Raw genomic sequence first — 9,437 nt, 5'->3', positions numbered from 1 at the left:
TTATGCAAATCTGTGATTCCCAAGCCATAGTCTTATGCAAATCATGCCGTGTGGCGTAATTGTCTGCTGACCAATCAGTGGCTGTACTTTCAAAAAGCCAACGGCCACTTTCAACCATCTGTCGATGACCGTTACGACTAAAAAAAATCTTCGCTAGGTCTTACTTTCAGGGGGAGGTCTTATATTTCGCAATTCAGCAAAATTTGTGCTAGGTCTTATTTTCTGCGGATGTCTTATTTTTGGGGAAACACGGTATATTAAATGCGTATGACAAGTTCAAAAAATATTCTGACTTATCTTAATTATAAATTTCATCCTTTCTCGAACTTTTTATGAATAATATCTGTAACAAAGTATAAATTTTCTGTTATTTATTATCTGCGCACGCAAATTTAAAACACTAATCGCACTATTAAAATGATCTATCGTGTACGATTTGGTTCAGAGGTGTGTAAAGATCAAGTATGAAGTTAAATGTTCAAAAAAAGAAAATAATCAGCTATATTTTCACTTTATACTCGCTCCATGTTACGACAACTAAAAAGAAAATAATCTATTTTGTCACGATTCGTTCTGACGACCACAAAATACAATCTATACTTCGGTGGGTTAACGTCATTCGGCTGACCAATGGGCGCTTTGTGCCATCTGGATATTTAGTCGCACTTGTTGCACGTGCAAATGTTATGACTCAGTGGTCCTCTTTCACACGTGTCACATTCTCACGAGGACCTTGACAAAATTTTTCACACCACGTGGTCCAAACAATCCAACTCTGTCAAACAAAAATATCGGACAGATAAGAAAATTAATTAATGATTTTAAACTTTTGTCATCAATAATATCAAAATATCCGTTAAGACAGAGTCGAATTATTACACAAAATAGTTTTGAAATTGTACAGTACAAATTATATAAATACAGTACTTTTATATTATTTTCTACCACTATAATTATGAACTTCAATTTTATCAATCTTGGTAAAAGAAATAACTTCTTTTAATTTGAATCTGTCCACGCATGTTTAATTAATTTAATTTTTTTTATCCATCACTATAATATTTTTAAAAAATCAACTTTTAATGCTGTATTTAACAAAAAACCATAGAAACTATTTTCATCAAATCTTTTTATGAAATATTTAATTTTAAAGTATTTGTATTTAACAAAGTATTGGTGAATATGAATTTGAAATAAGCACAAAAATTGAGTACGATAGTATATTAATATTAAAAGTAACCAACCATAGAAATAGGACATTTTGAAAGAAAATACAAGTAGCTCCTTCAAAACTTGTAGTACATGTTTTGAAGGAGCTTCGGTACGTTTTGAAATTTCATTGTGGCAACGTCGCGGGGTTGTCGAACACCCCCGTCAGGACTACTCTCCCTGGAATAGGGTCATTCTATTTCCCGAGCGATCGTCTCGTAAATTACCGATAATTTGTGTTCTCCTGTCTCGGAGAAAATGCAGCTGGGTTCGTACGGTTCTAGCTACTCCCTCCTCCATGGAAGCGTTCGTGTTTTCCACTTTAAACTCTGTGTAAGGTGACTGCCAAAATTTCTCCCGCTCTTTCTTGTGATCTACGGCCGAGAATGTGACAATTAAATCGCATCACATCCCGTTTCTGTTTACAAAAATAAATCACCGGTTTATTGACTCCGGTTCGACAGCCCGTCTCCCGTCTACTCACATGCTGTTTCTATCCCTTTCATCTGAAATACCCTTCCGGCTCAGGCTGAGTCATGTCTATGCTTTCACTGTGCAGACTAGCAATATCTAAAATTAAAAGATTTAAAGAAATCAAAGTGAAAGATGCTATATGATAGGGACTGTCCATAAATCACATCTGCATTTTTCTTGAAATTTTTACTCCCTCTTCCTCCATTGTTCCAGTTTGTTCAAGTTTCTGTAACCCTTTCCCCTCCTTGAACGTCCAACAAAAGTCAACTCCCCCTCAAAACCATTATCATTTTATGAATAATAAAATGCATAAACTGTAGAAAATTTAATGAAATAAAATGAANTATATTTATTAATATTAATATATATTTATTATAAATTAATTTTGTAATTTTAAATTTCGTTTCTTCGGTTTATTTCGTCACATTCCCGATTTCGTCATTTTAACGCTCTTCTATGATTGGATATTTGAACAGGTTTATCGCCAATAGAAAAGGAGGGATTTTTCAAAAAGTTGTTTCGAATGTAGAAGGGAACATAGAAGGCTTCTCGTGTGAGTATTATGATAAGCATTAATTAAGGGTTTTTGAACTTTACTAATGATTAATAGATGAAAAAGCATGACTTACGCTTAGGAATTCGGTTTAAATACTTTAAACATTTATTAAAATCTTATAATAACTTGCAAACTTTAAACGTTACCACGTACAGTATTACAATGTAATTGTGTAATTACTCTGTTTTAATTCATTTTCAGAATGACTTATGCTAAAATATGATAAAGGTTACTTGTAGTACATAACTGTATATACAAAGCATTTGAATGTCACAATCTCATATAATATGATTGCTCATCTAAAATTTCCAACAACTTATTCCTAATTAAAATATGAAGCAAATAATGAATCTAGTCTTTTACCGTTTGCTTATTAGTTACAAAAAAAATTCATTTAAAATTTTTGAACTATACAAAGGAAAGAATTTTAAAAAGTTTCTGGATGTTATCACAAAGCCCTATGAATGTAAGTTAATAGTTATTTGCATGCTTTCTTCCCATTCTCTTCAAACATAAATGTTTTTACCATTTTTCTAAGCAACTGTTTTACATCTTCAACTGTTGAGAGATTCAGTTGAGAAATTGAACAATACTTTAAACAAAGTGAATTGTCACACTGTACGTCGGGGATGGTCAATCTGCGGCCCGCGTTGCATAAAATATGAATAAATATGTCAATTTTCCAGCTTAAAGAAGTATGCAGCAAAAATTCAAATGTTATTTTCTATAACTTATGTATGTGAATAGTTGTTTTGCAATGAATTTAGTAAAAATTAAAACAAGAAGCCAGTTAACAGACACATCAAAACTGATTTAAAACTAGCAGCGAGTAATATTTAACTAAACATTTCCAATATATTATGTTCACATCAGTTCCAAAAACTAAATTAAGTATAACTGTGCTAATTTATAATTATATATGAATAAATAATTGATTTACTGGCATTGGTGTTTTCTTTTCTCTTGCGCAGCTTGTGTCGGTTCAAAAGTTTTGAAATGCAGCCCTTACATAGAAAAAGATTGCCTATCTCTGCTGTACATCAACACTAGGCAATCAATCCTATTGGATCAAATGCTTTCCATAATTCATAGAATTATTAAAAGGGCATTTAACCAAAAAAAATATGAGTATTTTAATTTTTATTTTAATATTTATATATTGATTTTATTAACAGGAAAAACTGAATACAAATTTAAAATGTTCTGTTTAATAAATATTTCATAAACGATCATGAGCTGGATTACAGATATTTGAAGGTTGTAAGTTGTCTATGGACATAATTTCACACTGTAACATATCATTCTACTACCCTTCATGTGCCAAATTAAAGTCTGAACTTAACATGTGGAGAGTGGGATATTATTATGGAATTTTGTCTTTAGTAACCTAATGTAAAAATGTCAATTAAACTTACTTCATGTGACATGGCATTGAGTGAACTGAATGGAATCCCACTTTATCACTTCTGTTGACTTTTAGGATACATCATATCAGATCCATATTCAATGTCATTAAGATATTTTCTAATTTAGAAACTTGGGACACAATCTAATTCATAGGACTTTGTAATCATAAGTATATATATTTAAAAAGAAAATAATAATGTACATACATATTATTACAAAAGTTGCTTCTAGCCTTTGGTATAATTAAATTATCAACAACCATGAGGCAGATAATAGTGAGGGCTTATTAGACCAATGTAACTGCAACTGTAATAATCCTATGATCTATGTAGGTGAAGCAAAAAGATGCCTCAAAGTTCATATAAAAGAACACACAAATACCATCAAATACAATTCTCTGCATTTGATAAATATTCTGCACTTGCTAAACACTGCAATCAATATGGATGTGAAACAGATAAAAGTACGATAAAAACACTAAAATTTGCTTTTAAAAGCAGCTATAAATGTTTTGAACATAGATTTTAAAAATTAATAATGTTAATAGAATTAATTAAAATTGACAAAGGATGGCACAATTATATATTTTAAAAACTAAACATCTTTGTAATGTTACAGCTATATATATTGTTAAAAACTGTTGTAAACTTGTAATTGTATCATGTGTTGTCACCACTAATGCATTAGATGTGGACTGTTACACACCTCGTTTGCTATCACTCCCAGCACCTTGTTGTAATGCTGGCACCTGCAACTCTGTCGTCTTACTGTTTTTGGTATGTACATAATCTGTCTGTATAACTTTAGTTCATAACTGTAAACCAATAATGGTCTAACTTATAACTGTTTTTGTATCAGCATCCTGTACGTCACACCACCATGCAACATTATGAAGATTTATTACACATGTCTACACTGATAATGCTTACTGCTCATAGTTATAATGGCATTTTCATCTTTATATTGTACTAGCTGCAAGGACCCGCTTCGCTGGGTTTTTATTTGTATGTAATATAGTTTTTTTTTATATATATAAAAGACTGTTTTTCTAAGTAATCTAGAATCTAGCTGCAAGGACCTGCTTTGCTGGGAAAAAGTAATGATAGTGAAGATTAAGATAATAACATTATAGCTAATCTTACCCGTTTTCACAGAATGCAAGAATTAGGTCCCCGGTTTCCAGACTAATTAGAGAATTTTTACGTTTAGTCAAACGAACTATTTTCAACGTTTCTGGAACGTTTAGAATCGTTCTATAATCGAACCAATATTCGAATTTTTGTGGGGGCCGAGGGGGAGAAATAAAAAAAAACTCAACGAACGATAATATGTGATATATATCGTCATCGTCTCCCTTGCCGTTTGGATTGCCGAGCGGTAACAATCAACGACATGTGGAAGCAGTTGAGTCAGAGATAGATGCTTTGTTTACAACCAACACAACAGTTTATTAAACACGAAAGAAGCTTACAAGATTTCCGCGATCTTGGAAGTTCTGCGGCGGCTGCGGCTTCTGGGTCTTCCTCTCCTTTCCAAGATAGTCCCATTTTGAAGGAGTGTCTCTTGTTCGCGAATGAACCATTCCATGACGTCTCGATGTCTCCGGGACTATGCGGTCGACTTCCGTTGATGGAAAGATGTTGATAGGAGGTCGGGAGATGGAGACGAAGATGGGTGCGAGACACACACACAACAACAGATCCGTCACTTGGAACTTTCGGGAGAAGAAGCCGTCGCGTCCTCGAATTTCCGGGGTTTTATCTGTTTTCTCTCAGATTCCCCTTTCCGATTGGTCTCCCGTCGTCACCTGATGACAATTCGAAACCTTTCGGGGGCGCGGGAGAGGTCAAAATCGAAGTTTAATTCGATCTCCAACTGGAAATGGTCGACGGACTTACATTCTTCTATTGTTTGAAAGTCTTCTATTGTCTAGTGTCGCGTTTTCATAAAATAAAAAGCTATTTCTAACTACTATATTTTTTTCTCTAAAACAATCTTTAACGCGAATTTTAGTGAGGGTTCGGACCTGTCCAGAGCCTCACAGAGCTCCCTGCCATTTTAAAATGTCGTAACGGAATAATGACATTTTAGCTGGCAGCTCTGGAAGCTGTCAGTCCCTTCTCCCTTTGTTTGCCAAGTGAGGTAACAGTGACACTTGCCTGAGAATCTATTTTTCTCTGGTGCACGTTCGGTTTCGCGTTACAAAGTTCTTTTTTTCGATACATTATTTCAGAGGTATAGAAATCGTTTACAATTCATTGAAATGTTCGTGTAACATCACATGTCTGTTTATAAGATTGATTACAAACACTCAAATAACAATCACGGTCATCGAATAACATTTTAACAACTTAAAAGCTCGACAAATATTTTCTAAAACTTTTTTTTCTCATTTTTAGACTGAGCAATTCACATAATTTGTAAATAATTTCACAAAATTTTATTAAAGCCTAAAAGAGGGACAACCTTCTATCTGTCACACTTAGAAAATGTATGTAAAAGTTTCCTTAGGTGCCGTCACTTCCGGTACACGGAGTGTTGCCCTAACTTCGAGTTTCGTACTTTTGTTGCTGGTTCTATCTCCTTGTTCAAAATTCCAGGCAAAATTTGACGAAGTATTTTTCCGATTATTTGAATCAACTCGATATCTGAATGTCGGTTCTTCGAACAAGTAACAACTTTGTCATCTTTTGGATGCAGTCAGTCGCAAATCAAGGTCACTGTTCTAAGTCTACGATTCCCAGAATCGATTGGTTGATTGAAAATTAATTCGGAAGTGATTTCGGACTGTTATCAATTGACAGTTTTCTGTCATTGGTTTTCTTCCAAAGCAGATTACCGCAAATCAAGGTCCTTATTCAACTTCATGTTCCGTTTTACTTCCATTCTATACTCCGTTTTACAATGGTGCATTTAAGCCAGTTTTTGGTTGTGATTGATATCAATACTTTTTCATATAAATTTTGGAATCATGGAAATTTTTCTAAAATTTGAACCATAGGAATTACTCTTATCTTTAACCAATGTTTGTCACAGGAAAACTCGATCGCGACAATTCTGTTTTTCTTTCAAAACGCGAGTTTCTTACCATAACAAAATAACTGTTTCAATAATACAAGTACAAGCAATATTCTGTAATGAATTACAATCAAAATTTTTGTTTAAACACAATCGAATCACATGTTTCTTCATGGTGATCGTATCATGTCGGAACTTTTTCTGGGAAATACCATTGACAAATTTCAATTCGCGACCAACATATATCCTGTCGATTAATGCAGGTTTAAACCAAATTACATATTTACTTCTAAACAAAATTTTCACCGAAGAACACATTGTTGAGTCATTATTATCGGATTGTATCATCCGTAATCTACAGTCAAGTAACATTGACATTATCAATTCACGACAAATAATTTGTATTGCTTTTCTTATTTCAAAACATTTTCATTTAAGCTGACGTCTGTCCTCTTTAACAAAAGAGAGAGAGCTCTCCTTTTACAGTTTATACTTTGTTTGATCCGAGTCGGCAGCAATAATCTGTTTCGACCTTTGGTTGGGGAAATGACTTAGTTACGTCGTAAACAGTGTCATCTTAGGTTTTGTCTTCCAAAGGAAACCTTATGCTGCTACTCTTTGGACTTTATGATTTTTTTTTTTTATTCTAACTTTCCTCTTTTTTTCACTCGCATGCAATTATATACCTCTTATTATTTAAAAGATCGCGTTTCGTCGCGCTGCATTATTCTTACTATTTAAAGTCGTTTGCGTTTTCCTTTTTCTGATAATCTCACCAAAGGGTGCAAAAATTTCGCTCCTACCATCACCAAAAAGCCAGTGATTTCATGCGGATTATTTGGGTTTTAATGCGCGTTTCTATTTTCCTATTTTCACAAAATATTACATCTACTTTATAATTTCTTCTCGCTATTTCCACAAAGTTCTATTAATTTCTTCTAATTAAAATATTCGTTCGCTCGCTTTTAAAACGGATCAGACTCACAGAAGAGTGCAAAGAAGTGATTCTCTGCTTTCTCATATTGATACTCATAAGCAAGTGTTTCGTGCCGATTATAACTTTTTTTTTTTTTTTATATCGCATAATCCTTTTTCTGGATCTACAGAATTTATTCTATATTTCTATTAGTCCGTCTATTTTTATGGATTACTCGATATATTTTCTAAAATTATCTTATCAATTTTTTTCTCAAATTCTTATATAATTCTACTTATTCTAATTNAAATTTAGATTACTTTTTTTGTACTATATTAAAAACTAAAATTTATTTGTTTGTAAGCTTAAAATAGATTTTTATTAACCATATATTATTTAAGATGCTTTCCTAGTGATAAGTAGATTCGGAGACAGGTAAATTCGACTTACGTCGTTTTTCGACTTACGTCGTTTTCCTGGAACCAATTACCGACGTAAGGCGAGGTATACCTGTATTTGTTTTTATTAGTAAACTAGCAGATATGTGCGACATTGCCCCGGGTAAAAAGTAAGAAGGATAAACCATGGAGTAAGTATAAATGGAGTGGACAGTTCCTGTACTGTAGTGATGGGCACAATCGATTTTTCATTCGATTGTAGCAAAGGACAATCGACTGAATCAATCGGTTTATTTTTTAGGTTGCTTAAATTTAAGAAATCTTTTTAAATTCTAAAGATTTTTCAGTTAAAATTCAATAATGATTTTAATCATTCTTTCCCTATTATTGATAGATATCAGATAAATAGGATAGTGAAGATGAAATTTCTCATGAATTTGACCCTAATCTTATAATCGATATGGGTTGATGATAATAATAATAATAATAAGTGCAGAGCCCAAACGGTTAGGAGTTAAAAGTTGAAATTTGGTACACAGTTAGGTTACTCCATGAGAATGCGCACTAAGAAGGGATTTTTCGAAATTCCTCCCCGGAAGAGAGGGAGTTTTAAGGATTACCTCAAAGATCTCGGCTTCTACTATAGTACAGTATTTTAGATGCGTTTTTGCGGGAAATCGAACATATTTTTAAATCCATGTACAAATTTTCTAATCATCCTCGGAAGATGGGACCTAATTCTTGCACCCGATGAAAACGGGTATGATTGGCTATATAACTACAAAGGTTATCTTACGTAAGGGTGTATTACACCGAATGACCAATCTAACACATTTTTAAAATTCTTTATTCCTCTATAATTTAAACTTTATAATTTGTTAAGCAAGATTTGTGAAAATTTCTCTTTCAGAGGTATACAAAACTAAGTTAATTTTATTGTTTCATCTAACTACCGTGTTTCCCCGAAAATAAGACAGTGTCTTATATTAATTTTTGCTCTGAAAAATGCGTTAGGTCTTATTTTCAGGGAATGTCTTATTTTTTCCAGGAAGAAGAATTCACATTTATTATTGAACAAAAAAGTTCCCAAGTCGAACTTAGACGAAAGTGACGTATATCCGGTGTGTCGAACTGTCGCCTTTTTATAGAGTCAACATCGGACTGGATGACCAATTAGTGCTTACTGAACCGTAGCACTATGCAAATGCCACGTGGCGTGATTCCCGGTCGACCAATTAGCCATCACCAGCCATAACGTTATGCAAATCTGTGATTTCCAAGCCATAGTCTTATGCAAATCATGCCGTGTGGCGTAATTGTCTGCTGACCAATCAGTGGCTGTACTTTCAAAAAGCCAACGGCCACTTTCAACCATCTGTCGATGACCGTTACGACTAAAAAAAATCTTCGCTAGGTCTTACTTTCAGGGGGAGGTCTTATATTTCGCAATTCAGCAAAA

At 33.4% G+C, this 9,437-nt stretch overlaps 1 protein-coding gene across 4 annotated transcripts in view; it reads left to right on the top strand.

Moving 5' to 3' along the window:
- Positions 1-2,159: 2,159 nt before the first annotated feature.
- The window catches only part of LOC111613531 (kinesin-like protein KIF20A), an 83,359-nt gene continuing 76,081 nt past the window's right edge, over positions 2,160-9,437 (top strand). For 3 of the 4 annotated variants that reach the window (XM_023354877.1, XM_023354876.1, XM_023354874.1), the window contains exon 1: positions 2,160-2,236. The gene's annotated coding sequence lies outside the window, so the exon portion shown is untranslated. The remainder of the gene's footprint in view (positions 2,237-9,437) is intronic. The other variant, XM_023354875.1, reaches the window with a different exon arrangement.

Source organism: Centruroides sculpturatus, unplaced genomic scaffold (genome assembly GCF_000671375.1).
Source record: "Centruroides sculpturatus isolate CEXI.00-Female unplaced genomic scaffold, Cexi_2.0 scaffold1871, whole genome shotgun sequence".
Taxonomy (NCBI): Eukaryota; Metazoa; Arthropoda; class Arachnida; order Scorpiones; family Buthidae; genus Centruroides; species Centruroides sculpturatus.
The sequence above is the reverse complement of the archived record's forward strand: the minus strand, read 5'-3'. Positions and strand labels throughout refer to the sequence as shown.